Genomic DNA, 13,949 nt, shown 5'->3' with positions numbered 1-13,949 from the left:
CCATGATATTTTGTTACAGTAGCCCACATTACAAGGTGACTAATCCACTAGAGATATATGAGGAATAAACATACCAATTTTTAAAAGTAAAAAAAAAAGCTATGTCTGACTTTTTTAAAAAAAGCATAACCTTTATAAAGTATTGAATTCAACCAATTCGTTCATTCAACAAAACTTTTTTTTTAGCACCTATATACTAAGCTTGAATGAAAAATACTTGGCGGGGGGTTCTCGTTGTGGCTCAGCAGAAACAGACCTGACTAGTATCCATGAGGATCGGCTTGGATCCTGCATGGCTGTGGCTGTGGCATAGGCCAGCAGCAGCAGCTCTGATTCTACCCTAGCCTGGGAACTTCCATATGCTGCACCTGCGGCCCTAAAAAAAAAAAAAAAAAAAAAAAAAAAAAGAAGAGAGAGAAAAAAAGTACTTGGCTCTGACTCTGGAGTCTCCTGGACGAGGTAAATCTGTAAATGCATTATTACTCCTGGAGAGCAGGGCTCACATCTGTTTTGCTTATTACCATTTTATCTACATTGTCTCGTGAGGACAGAGGGCGTTAAATCACTCTTTTGAACAGCTTCAGAAAGGAGGCGATTTTTAGCTGGTTGTAACCACTCAAGTAGACTTTTCTGGAAATAAAGATAGGAAAAGGTGTGATACAGAACCTGAGCAAGAGTTTTCATCTGGTTCCGTGTTATTTGACATTGGTTTCGTCTGATACAGCGTGTGATTACAGCACGCCCGTATGGTAAGCCACACTTCCAACCTAGAAACGAACTGGGAACTCAGCTCTCTGCTCTCAAAATCAAAAGAAACCACTGATAATTCAATCAAGAAGAAAAGAGAGTAAATTTTTAATTTTTGGTCTTTTTGTCTTTTTTAGGGCCTCACCCAATGTCATATGGAGGTTCCCAGGCTAGGAGTCGAATCAGAGCTGCAGCTGCTGGCCTACTCCATAGCTACAGCAACTCAGAATCTGAGCCACATCTGGACCTACACCACAGCTCATGGCAACGCCAAATCCTTAACCCACTGAGGGAGGCCAGGGATCGCACCTATGTCCTCATGGATGCTAGTCAGGTTCACTAACTGCTGAGCCATGACAGAAACTCTGATTTTTTTTAAAGCTTTTGTAATTTATTTATAAAATAAATATATTGGCCTTAAGCTCCTAGCCATTTCCCATCAAACATAAACAGTTCTCTGGTTATACATACATTTCTTTATATTTTTTCACATTTCTTTACATTTTATTGCCTCATTAATACTCACAGCTCTGAAAAAGAGACATTGCTATTCCCATTTTAGATATAAGAAAAATGAGACTCAGAAAGATTGAACCATTTTGTCCAAAGCTGGTCAAATAGTGGAGCTGGGATTTGAATCTAGTTGTTTTGACTTCCAAGGCCAGCAAGTGTCAAAGCTCATGCCCTTTCTACGGTATTGCCATCCTCACGCAGTCGGTAGATTTCCATAGACTTACCATCTGCCATGTCTCCAAATGCTTAGAACTTGGGCTTTAGTCAGCTCAGTGAAAACACAAGAAATGTGAATTTCAAGATTGACTTAACTCACTGGAAATCCATTTGGGATGAAGCTTCATGTGGTATGTTTGACAGTATAACTCATCTCAGTTCCATGAAGTGAAGGAGAGGCAGTGTGGAGGATGGGTAGTAGAAGGAAGGAGAAGCACGGGGTGGCATAAAAGAGAGGAAGACGGGAAAAAAAGGGAAAAAGAATTTGTTAGATAGCAGAGGGAATTATACCTATTGTCTCTTCTAATAACCTCTAATGGGATAAAAATCTCAAAAATACTGAATTACTATGCTGTAACCTGAAATTAACACAAAACGGTAAATCAATTATACTTCAACTAAAAAAAAAAAAAAAAAAAAAAAAGAAAGGAAAAAAAAAGTTGTTGGTGAGCGGCTGGAAGAAGAATGAAGTTTCCCAGGAAGGGCACTGGTGATTTTTGATGGGAAGTTGCTTGGAGCTAAAGGCCAGTAGTGAACAACAATGAGCATGCAAAGCTGAGGAGAGTTTAGTATTGTAAAGATAAAATTTTTAAAAAAGTTTGTGTTGGATGTGGTGATCCTTCAGCTTTATGTCACAGACCTCTGAATACCAGTTGGTTGGGGCGGGGCTGGACCAGGGATTGACTGGGTTGCAACAGAAGTTCTAAGAGTTTCCCTGTCCTTCTCTCATGTAGTCATCCAACACAGCTGAGAAAACCAGTTGCTGCACACTAATGATGCTTTAAATATTCTGCTCGTCAAATTTTGTAAGGGTATATTTGAGTGTGTTGTCTTCTAGAAGTTACTTTTTTATGGCAGAATTTTAGATTCCATGATAGGCCAGTTCGAGTCAGTACAGCTACACACACACAAAGGCAACTCTTGCTATGTTGTGGGCAAAGATGGCCCTACCTGTGTTGTAAGATAACAGCTTCTTGGGGAAATGCTGGATTAATGTGAGGGTTTCTTATACCTTTTTATACGTGCTTGTAGTGCATCTTCTGTGAGAGGTGGGACAGGGAGCTAGATAGAAGCATACGGAGAGAAGGAAAGACAGTGAGGAGCAGTCGCTGGGACAGGGAGAGGCACAGTAAGTGTAAGGAGAGAGGGGCAGGCCCTATGCGGGATCCTGGGGCAGAGTGACAGCGCAGACGTGATCCCTCTCGGCATCCGGTTCACGGGCAGTCTGACATCGCAGGCTCATCTTCCCAGGGCCATGGCCCTCGAGAAGAATATATTTCACCTTCTGTAAAGTAACTGTTACTAGAGGAGTTCCCGCTGTGGCGCAGTGTGTTAATGATCTGGCTTGTCTCCGTGGAGGCGCTGGTTCCATCCCCGACCCGGTGCAGAGGGCTAAGGATCCAGGGATGCTGCAGCTATGGTGTAGGTCACAGCTCTGGCTTGGATTCATCCCTGGCCAGGGAACTTCCTTCCATATGACGAGCAAGGAGGAAAAAGAAAACACACAAACAAAAGAAATATGCAAACATTCTTCTGCAGCTGCCACCAGAGAGGAGATCTGAAGCTGCGACCTGCCCAGGATCTCCTTCCAGTGGGGACCTCTGCGTCTGTGGCAAGTCTTTCCTTTTCTTCCACATTAGAGCACTTGACTGCAAGGACTGGATTTTGTTGCTGTTTTTCCCTGACTCATTTTGACAGGCTCTAGGGGTTTGGGTGGATGATAGTCTTGGTTTTGCTGAGGTTGCAGGAGGAGGGATTAATGTTACCTTGGAGTTTGCACCTATTTTTACCCCCCTGGTACCGTATCTATGTATGTATAGTTTTATATGTATGCAGTTATATATATATAAAACTTTTTCTTTCAACTTGCTTCCTGGAATGTGGTGACACTTCTCATCTGAGTTGTGCAGTCTGACTACTGACTCTTCCTTTAGATAAACACAAGGCTGAGGTTTCTTAATTGGCACTTCTTTATCAGAAGAGAGAACATGAGAAATAGATGGGAGGTGGGTTATCCCTGCTGCACTTTTAGTTCAGACCATCTTATCTGGATCCAGTCTCTGGCATTGGCTGCTTCTAAGAATCATGCATTGGTCTATTTTCTGGCTTTTATTTTTTCACCTTAAATAAAATCCTCTTCCTCTGTGACACCTAGCTCCTGGCACCTACGACTGAATCCACCAGCCCTTTGATGTGGCAGCTATATATATACATATTAAAAAAAAAGGAATAATGAGGCCTGTTTGCATTACTGATTTTTTTTTCCTCTTCAACTCCTAATAGGTCTAAGCGAGCATTAAATGAATCCGGATGGATTTTGAAAAGAACCTCAGAGATGTAGAGTGGAAATCAAAGAAGAGTTGAAAATATCAAATTTAGTTTTCTTGTCGATGAGTCCTTAGCTTGAGCTGGCTTCCTGCAGCCGCCTGGGTCAGAAAGCCCTGCCTCCGCCTCTTGACCCACCCGCCCTGAGACATGTTCCTGACAAGGTGGCGGTGAATGTGCTGCCCCTCGTCACACTCAGGGCACTCGTTAGGAGGCAGGGATGAGACGAGGGGAGGCTGTTCGTGTGTTTTCCCACCTGGTTGATGCACGCTGTCCCATGGTAGCCTGAGCGCAGATCCTGGCTCCCTAAGCTCACCCTGGGCCCAGCGTGGGGCGGGGTGAGACATAAAGTCATCAGCTTCAGCTTTGCCTCTGGGCTCAGAGGAGCTGCAGCTGCCGACACAAGTGAAAGCGCTTTCTCCTCTTCCGATTATGGAGCAGGAGCCCCTTGCTGGCCTCCCGCTCAAGCACCTCTGGTGTATTGTGACACCAGAGGTTGCATGCTTGACCCGTTGCACGTTGGGTTTGAGAGCCTTGCTTTTCTGACACTTCTCAGACTCACTTAGCAGTCTGGTGCCTCCTGGTATTCGATCAGTATCTTGTGAGCACTGTCTCTGGGCCTTTAAAATTTCAAAGAACATCGAGACTGGCCTGTCTGACTTTTCCGCTAAGTTGCTTGACTTCAGGACTCTCTGGCTGCTTGTTTTTCTTTCTCTTTTTCTCTGTCCCTTCCCCCTGCATCTTCTATTGGGTTTCTCTATTATCTTAATCATGACACTGCTTCCTTCAGTAGAAATAAATAAATAATGCATGATTTCCATTTTATAAATAATACTCAGGCTAAGGAGAAAAAATTTTTGTTGAACTATAGTTGATTTACAATGTTGTTATAAGTATAAACAAAAGTGATTCGGTTAGAATACATAACTGTTTTTAAAGAAGGAAATTATGCAGTGTAGGTATAGCTTCCAATGTGTGTGAATTGTGTGTGTGTGCTTGAGTGTGTGTGTGTGTGTATATGGGTGTGAATCCCAATTCTAAGCCACAGCTCTTGTTTCAGGATCTTACCATGCTAACCTAGAAGAGCCGCCTAGGTCCGGTGAAAGCATCAGATCTTATTAGGAGCAACCTGTTAAGACTACCTAATTTATGTATGTGTAACACTCTAGCCAGATGGAGGGAAGTATCCAGGGCTGTCCACTCTAGAAACATATTAAACCATATCCAGAATTGATACATAGTATGTATGTAGAACATATTAAACCATATCCAGAATTGATACATAGAGTTGCCTAATTTGTATGTAGATGAGAACCATAGCTAAAACAAACACCTTAGGGTTGCTTAATTTACATATACATAAAATTTATAACCTTATGGTTGGGGTAACAGAATCGAAACATATTGGTCAAGGACTAACCTGTTGATGCCCACTCGTTATAAGAATCTCGAGCTTTCAAAGCCACATTTCCCTTGCTCCCATTGCAGGCTGCATGCTCTCCTTCCCCGTGCCTGAGCCTAGAGATGGAGCCTCTGAGAAAGCTGCCGGACATGGCTCCGGCGAGGGCCCTCCTGTTGGACCCGGGCCCCAGCGGCGGGTGAGTGGTGGAGCACATCCTTGCCTCCAGGGGGCGGGCACTCTCACAGATCCTGCCCAGAGGTTGCCTTGTACTCTTATCCCAAAGAACTGCGGTACATATATTCATAGGAAGGCTCTGTTTAGGTAAGCAAGGTAATTTCATGCGGCATTATCTTTTGTTGTGTTCGATAATTCTACAATATGCATAATTTGAAAAGGCTGCCGTTGGTAGACAGGTCTCTACATCCTTGTGTAGAGTGACTAAGGGAGGGTCGCTGGAAATCATAGACACCCTTTGGCTTCCACATCAAATTTCTCAGGTCTTATTCAGAGTTTTCTTCTGAATCTTAGATGTAAATGTTTTGCATTTAAACTAATTCCCTATTTTTCTTTATTCCTATTGTTCTTCTTTCCTTCCTTTCAAAACGCTCATTTATTCAGCATCATTCATTGAGTACCCACTGGTGAGTGGGCTGCAGATGTGTACTAACTAATGTGGCCTCAATTCACGACCTCGGCATCCAGGGAGTAAGTGGAGATAAAAAGTCGCCTAACCAGAACAGTGAGAGAACATATTCAAGCACAGACTCCCCAGCACAGAGGAGGAACCTGTGGCCTGGCGGAGGGTGGGAGGAGGTAGGTGAGGACTCTTTCTGAAGGAGGTGATGATTGACCCAACCGTCCAAGGTCTGGGAGGACTCATCTAGGTGAGAATGTGGGACTTGGGTGGGTGTAGGGGTGGGAAGAGCCAGAGGGAACATTCTGAGCAAAGGAATGGGATGAAAGAGCATGCATGGCTGGAACTGAATAGATGAGTCTGAGGAAGGAGGAGAGGTGATGAGACTGACATGCACGCAGGGATGAGAGGAGCAGAGGCCTAAGTGCTGAGAGTGGGAGGCCGCAGGCTGCTGTGGTCAGTGGCGGCGGCGGGTGGGGGTGGGTGCAGATGGTCCCGCCCCAGGGCATCCAGCTGGCCCAGAGGAGAAAGGGTACCTGACGAAGCCACTGACTGCTGTGCTCACTTGTGGCTCAGGACTTTATATTTTGAGACCTTGAGGATTTATTCAAAATTCTGTCACGTATGGAGTGGTTTGGAATTTTGGAGAATTTGAGAAAGAATAAATATGCTGCTGAACTTTAAAGAGAACTAAATAAAGAACAAAGCAGCAGGAAGTGCTGTGTGCAGAATAAGGATGGAGTTCTTTTCTCCTCGAGGGTGCCAGACTGAAGGTTCCAAATGGCAATTTACGTTCTTTATATACAGTTTCCCCTGAAATATTTGTCTGTCAGGCTGTCAGAAGTGAACACAGTTGCAAAACGAGCGACTAACTTAATTTGAAGATTTAAAGAGGTTTCTTATCTTCCTGCCTCTGACTTAACATAGCTGTTTTCTCTAGGAGTGAGTAAATTTTAGGGCAGAGCCTTTGGCACCTGAGGTGCCTAACTCACCTCTTCAGACACTTCGAAGTGTTTATTCTGGAAACTGACATTTCAGCTCAGCCTTTTCTGATGCAATGTGAAAAACTGTTTTCTTGCAGCAAGTACCCAGAATAACAGCTAGCAACTGTATGCTTGTTCAGTCATTCATATTCTGTATCTTTTGGGATATATACGACTGTAACAAATAAATATAAAGCCTGTATAGAGAAGAGTTGGTGAATTTTTGAGGAATAATTTTATTTATGGGTGTAGGTATACCTGACTTTACATTAAAAAGTTATCCCCCAAGTGTGTGTAAATCGAAATTTAAGGAGTTCCCGTCGTAGTGCAAGCAGAAACGAATCCGACTAGGAACCGTTAGGTTTCAGGTTTGATCCCTGGCCTTGCTCAGTGGGCTAGGGATACAGCGTTGCTGTGAGCTATGGTGTAGGTCGCAGATGTGGCTCAGATCTGGCATTGCTGTGGCTGTGGTGTAGGCCGGCAGCTGTAGCTCTGGTTAGACCTGTAGCCTGGGAACCTCCATATGCCTCGGGTGTGGCCCCAAGAAGCAAAAAAGAAAAAAAGAAAAAGAAATTCTAATAAATTTTGTCATTTTTGAAAGTTTCTTTACTTACTAGTAAAGAAACTCTATGAGCAAACGATTTTATTTTTCTTTTAGGTAATATAGTTTCTATATATTGGTTTTGCTTAAAAGAGGAGCTCTCCTGATACAACTGAAAACCAGGGTGAAAAACCACAGAAAAGCTCTAAGTTTGCAGAGCAGCCCTCTTCCAAACTCTTCACAAATGCGCATTGTTTATTAGGACAACTGTTAAGGCTGAGGAGAATGTGGAAGGAATTGTGTTTTGAGGCAGTGTCTCTGCTGTTTACAAATGCAAACTTTGTTTCTACTGAGCTGAGCATTAGGCTTCTCTGTAAGGCCCTTCCTGAACCTTAGACATTAACAACTTGTTGGGCAGAGAATAAGGAAAAATGAAAGCTGACATTAATGTGACCTAAGCACTTGGGCTTTTGAAGGCGTGTGAGGTTCGTGATAAACACAGCCAGCTGAATCATATAAGGGCTGAGGTGAAAGAAAATAGGCAAGTTACAGCCTCCAAAGCATTTATTCTTATTTTGCAGGGAAGATGGGGGTTGAGAGTGGAGAGGCATTATAGTTACCTTCCAAATTGCAAAATTTCTTCCCCTCGAAGATTCTGCTATGTCTCTGTAAGGTCTGTGGTCTCCACCTCCAAAGAGAAGCCTTGCTGCGGTCTGTGAGGTGCAGTTCATTGTCTTCCTCGTGTGTACTGGGGCAGAAAGAATGTTGAAGGACAGAGCTCTGAAACTGGGAAGTTTCCGTTACAGTCAGGAGGACAGTGCATCTCTGTTCTCTGCTTGGAGATGGGCTAGGTCTTTTGCAATGGGACTCAGTGGAACGCTCCCTGGTTTCCGTAACCTTGACGGCTGGAAGCGGTGGCGGGGACAGAGGTGGGCAATAGCTATGTAAACATTGCCAGCATTTTCTCTGTTTCCCCAGAGATGGGAGGCTGACTTGACTTTTGAGGGCAGATTCCTCCTTTACTTGAATGGGCCTTCTGGTTATGAAAAGATAAAGGCAGGAGCCTCTTTGGGAGTGGAAGGGTTTAATGCAGCCGGAAGCCGAACTGCCTCGTTTGAAGTAAATGTCTAAGTAAACTGTGAAAACGAAATGTCGTCTTCAGGTGGGTGGAAGAGCAGAATCTTTGGATTGGGAGCATAAAATGTTTTTTCCTTTGAAAGCACCCTGAAGAAGGAGATTTGGGATGCGAGTTCTTGGTAGAGAACTTGGCAACAAGAGAGAGGACTGGAAACCGGAGAGAGGGTGATGCCCAGAGCTGGGGAGGCTTGGCTTGTGAACCTGGGGCATCTGAGTGTGATGTCCAGGCTGATGGTTTCTGCTCAGTGCTGAACAGCCTTTAGTGCTGCCCGGTGCTCAGTGAGATTTTTGTTGACGCTTCTTGCCTGGGTGCCAAGGGTGGCCTGTGCCTGTGTGGGCTCAGGCAGCATTGACCGAGACTGGCCTGGAAATGAGTCGAAGGAGTGAGCCAAGGTGATGGCTCACCTTGGATACTTTCTTTTGTGTCATCCCTGGAGACAGGACCCTTTGCTCCAATACGGTGTCCAGCCCTGGAAAGAAGGGGTTTTTATTCTCACCTCCATCTAGGTCTCGTCTCCCTGAATCCTCGTTTCTTGTCTGGGTCACCCTCTTCCCAGGATGCTTAGTAGTGGCTACATCTGTTTCCTCCAGGGGAAGCCCCTCTCCTGCTTAGAACAATATGGTTGGACCTGAAGACCTGATGAGAAAAACCACAAGGGAGCATGACATCCCTCATAGGCTGACTCCCCAGGTGGATGGCTGTTTGGTCCCTGTTTCCTGTTTTGAGTGGGGAATTAATCTGTCATGGCAAAGTCTTGAGAACAGGGGATTTCTCCTTCCTTCTCTGACCAAGTCAGTGAGCAGGGGGGACGGGGGGCACGGTTACTTGGCCAGCTTTACTTTCCCTTCGGGTTGTTTGTCTTTGAGTTGATCGTGAGGGACTTAGCCATTTGTCTCCCAACCTAGCTTTATGTGTAATAAAGATGGGAGCTTGTGCTCCATCTCTGCCTCTTTTATTTCTTAATTGGTTCAAGACCTAAGCAGGAAAAGGGAATTTATCAGGCTCTCTCAAAACCCCATTCTGCCCATGAATTACTCTGTAAATTGGGGCAAACGAATTTGAACCTCCATTTTTCCTTCTGTGAATGGGAACCATAACAATGGCAGCTGGATAAGGGTAAAAGAAAATGCCTTAAATTATTGGCTGAAAGGTGTAATTGCCGGTCCTGCCCCCATGGTAGTGTTATAATCATTGTTTGGCAATATTTTCTAAACCTTATTCAAGAACTTTGCTGTTGTGACACATTGATTCATTTTGGCTGGCACCATATGCTCCCATCTGCTGTGAGTGGTGTAATTGCTCTCAGCCATCAGCATTAAGCACCCACAGATAATCTGCGGGGAAAGGCTCCAGCCCTGTAGACCCAAATTCAACTTGGCTGTCAGTTTGCTCCTATGCAAGGGGATCCAGGCGCTCAGCATGCCTCTCCCTCTTGTCTTGGGAATTGATCACAATCCCATCAGGTATTCAGCTCTAGTTTTTCACAGCTACCAGTAGGGACAGCCCTTCTACTTTTTTTAACTTTAATTTTAATTTAATTTTATTTTTTGTCTTTTTAGGGCCGTACCTGCAGCATATGGAGGTTCCCAGGCTGGGGGTGAATCAGAGCCATAGTAATGCGGGATCCTTAACCCATTGAGCATGGCCAGGGATTGAACTTGCGTTCTCATGGATACCAGTCAGGTCGGTTAACCTCTGAGCCACAATGGGAACTCCCACCCCTTCTACTTCTGCAAAGAGGACTTTGTCCTGAGTCTCAGAATGAGCCCACGTGTTGGATCTTTCTTGTGTATAGTTGGAGGTGTGCTGTTTTTATTACTGGTTGGTCTGGGTTCAAGTCCTAGCTCTACCCTTCATTAGCTGTGTGATTTGGGCCAATGACTTAACCTCTTTGAGATGACATTTCTTCATCTGTAAAATGGGGCTGATACCTACCGTGCAGGGTATTGTGAAAATATGACTTAATTAGCTGAGGTAGGTGAAGCACTTAACACAGCTACATGACTGGTCATAAATGCTCTTGATTATTTTCCCTGGAATGCCTATTCTTTGTTCATAGGGCAATTATGAAGAGTAGTGATTTTTTTAACTTCCTCCACTTGCATTTCTAGCTCTTTGGAAGCTTGCTCCTCAAAATATGATACTTGGGACAGCCAGTGTTTATGATCTTCAGAGAAAACATGTTGCTAATAAAGCACCCTGCATGGCAAATCATTCACATCTGTGAGATGCCAGGTCTTTATTGCCAGAGCCAGATTATCTGTTCATTTAGGCAATGCAATTAGTATCCTTGCTGAAGGAATTTCAGGAAAGTCAGGCTTGGAGATTGCTGTGTTACAAGTGAGTTCCCAAGAGGAAACACTTCTTAATACAAATAAATTTAAAATAATTTGGTCGCATTGTGGACATAAGGCCTCTTGGGCAAGGAGACTAATATTTCAGAAGTGTGTTGACAGTTTGTTCGTGTTTGGTCAGGTTCCAGCTGACAGTTGATCTTTCCTGCCTGAGACACTTGGTTAGGATGGGAATAGCAGTACAAAAGTATTCTGGGCTCTGCTCTCACTGTGTTAATTAGCAGATAAATGATTAGAATACAGTCAGGGAGTTAAAACAATATACCTCTGAAATAGAAGCTTAGGTTGCAGGCCAAATGGGCCATCCTGGCAAGGCACGTTAACCGGAATTCTGAGTGTGGGGGGTATTCCTTCTCATTAGGTCCCCTCTGGTCACACTCTCCTCCTTCCTGGGCTTGGCATGCATGCCGGACAAGCTTCCACCTCGGGGCTCTTCACACTTGCTTTTCTCAATGCCTCTTACACTCTTCCCCGGATGCCTGCCTGACCTCTCCCTCGCCTCTGCGGGTCTTTGCTCACAGACCCACTTCTCAATGAGGCCTTTTCTTTATTTCTTGCTCTGTTATTTTACTCTTTTATTTAAGATGACACCATTGCCCACCCTTCACTCTCTATTCTTCCCTGCTGACTTTTTTTTTCTATAGCATTTATTAACATCAATAACACGATAGTGTATTTTCTTATTCATTTATTTTCTGTCTTTCCCACTAGAATGCAGATTCATGAGGGATGGGTTTTTATTTTCGTCCCATGCTCTACCTCTAGCCCCTGTGATAGTTCCTGCACACAGTCGAGCCTCAATGCATATTTGTTAAATGAATGGTTGCTTTACATGCTTTCTCTCTCATTTTAATAGAACCTTGCAAACTTATTATTTGCATTTTAGAAATGGAGAAGCCAAGTCAGGGAGAGCCAAGTATCTGTCCACAGTCACAGAAGCTAATAAATGGCAGAGAAGGGGTTTGAATCTCGCCTCCGATTTCTTCCTGAGCCCCAGGTTTGTATATGATTAACTGCCTGGTGGACTGGCGTGATACTATATGAAACTTATGTGCATGTGGTTTCAGAAAGATCTTTGCTTCTGAAACCTTTGAAGTTTTCTGAATGATAAGGGTGACAGGAGAGTCTTTTGTTATAATGAGGCTACTCTGCCCCACCTCGAGGGAAGGGACAGGAGGTAGAGACTGAGCTGGCGATCATCAGTGGTCAGTGGTTTCATCCATCATGCCCACTAATGAAACCTGCATAAAAACTCTCAGTGGAGGGAGTTCCTGTTGTCACTTAGCAGTAACGAACCTGACTAGTATCCACGAGGACATGGGTTTGATCCCTGGTCTCACTCGGTGGGTCAGGGGTCTGGCATTGTTGTGAATTGCAGCGTGGCTCACACACACAGCTCAGACAGCAGGTTGCTGTGGCTATGGTGTAGGCCAGCAGCCGTGGCTCCTGTTCAACCCCTAGCCTGGGAGCTTCCGTAAGCCGCAGGTGCGGTTTTAAAAAGCAAGAAAGAAAAAACCTCCTCAGTGGAGGATGTAGAGCTTCTGAGCTGGTGAACACAGGCCTGTGCTGGGAGGGCAGTGCCTCCCAACTCCATGAGGACAGAAGCTCCTAGGCTTGGGACCCTTCCCACTGCCCCCTGTGTACCTCCTCATCTGGCTGCTTCTTTGTATCCTTTGTAATAAAATCCTAAGGGAAGTGAAGTGGCTTCCTGAGTTCTGTGAGCTGTTCTAGAAAATGATTGAACCTGAGGAGGGATGGTGGGAACTCCAGTTTAGAGCTGGTTGGTCAGAAGTATGGGCGACTTGATAGTGGTGGTTGGCCTCTGAAGTGAAGGCAGTCTTTTGGGACTGAGTCCTTCAACCTATGGAGTCTGATGTGAACTCCAGGTAATTTGTGTGAGAATTAAATTGGATTGCAGGACACCTAGTTGGGGCAGGAAAGTTGGAGAAGTAGTGTTGGAAAAGATACCACATGTTTGGTGTCAGGAGGTAAAAAACCACTCAGTGCCCAAGACCGAACTGTGGATTCTCAGCCATAACTCTCTCGGTTCTACCCTATTTTAGAAAATGCCACTTCCAGTCAAACCTAGTTGCTCAAGCCCAAAACACTGGAGCTGTTCTCAGTTCCTTCTTTGCATGCATCCCCTCCATTTGATCAAAACATTTGGCCGGTTGCACTTGCAAAGTAATCCCCAACCCAGATGCCTCTCCCCAACACTACTCTGGTGCAGACTGCTATCATCTTGCATCTGGATTATTCCAGTATTCTCCTAAATCAGTCTCTGCTTCCTCACTTTCCCTGATAATTCATTCTGTGCATCACAGAATCAAGATGGCCAGAAGCTGGGCATTGCCCTTGTTGGCATACTCTCATTACGCCTTTCCTCGGATGCCCTTACCGCATCCTCCGTGGCGTTGCTCTCTCTGCAAGGACATCATTATTCCAACTACTAGCTTTTGGTGGCGTCTAACTCTAGGCTGCCGCGTGAACCTCCAGGCCTTCTAGCTGAATTATCCTTTTTTCTTTGAGCCCAGTGTCTTGTGAACTCGGGGGCCCCATCTGTCCAGAGCACCTTGATTATTCCTGCGCCATCACAAAATGCAAACTAAAACCACATCAAAATTATTATTCAGGAACTAAGTGTTTAATCTGTTGTAAATTGTTTTCTTTCGCTACAGCTGAGGTTGCATTTTGCATTTGTGTTACAGACCCTTTAGGACGGACTGGCCAACCCCTGTGTGGGCAGAGCCAACACCTTTGGGCCAATGAGAGCTACGAGGCTCTAGCTCCAAAAACTGAAGAACTGGACAAGTGCCAGTCTGTGCTGTCAAGATCATGGCACTAAAGACAGCAGTCTGACTGTTGCACATGCTGTCTGCTTGGGACAGGGACAAGGACAAATCAAAAGGGCACAAAGGACATCAGAGAGTCGTGGTGTTCCTCCTGCTAGCATCTTTTAACACATGGCCCAGCAGGCAGCTGACCAATGCCAAGGAGTGTGCTCTGGGCACCTGGAGTGTTCTGGGAGTGGCCAGGTAGTAACACCTCACCTTTAGAGAGCCCCACAGTTTTCACCTCTGACACACGGACACGTTG

The 13,949-nt window shown here is 44.9% G+C and overlaps 1 long non-coding RNA gene across 1 annotated transcript; it reads left to right on the top strand.

Moving 5' to 3' along the window:
• LOC110257522 lies at nucleotides 8,292–9,400 on the top strand. Its single transcript, XR_002340278.1, has 2 exons — nucleotides 8,292–8,523; nucleotides 9,090–9,400. It is a non-coding gene; the product is annotated as an uncharacterized LOC110257522 (long non-coding RNA).

Source organism: Sus scrofa, chromosome 18, assembly GCF_000003025.6.
Source record: "Sus scrofa isolate TJ Tabasco breed Duroc chromosome 18, Sscrofa11.1, whole genome shotgun sequence".
Lineage (NCBI taxonomy): Eukaryota > Metazoa > Chordata > Mammalia > Artiodactyla > Suidae > Sus > Sus scrofa.
Note: the sequence above shows the minus strand (reverse complement) of the source record. Positions and strands in the feature narration are given on the sequence as shown.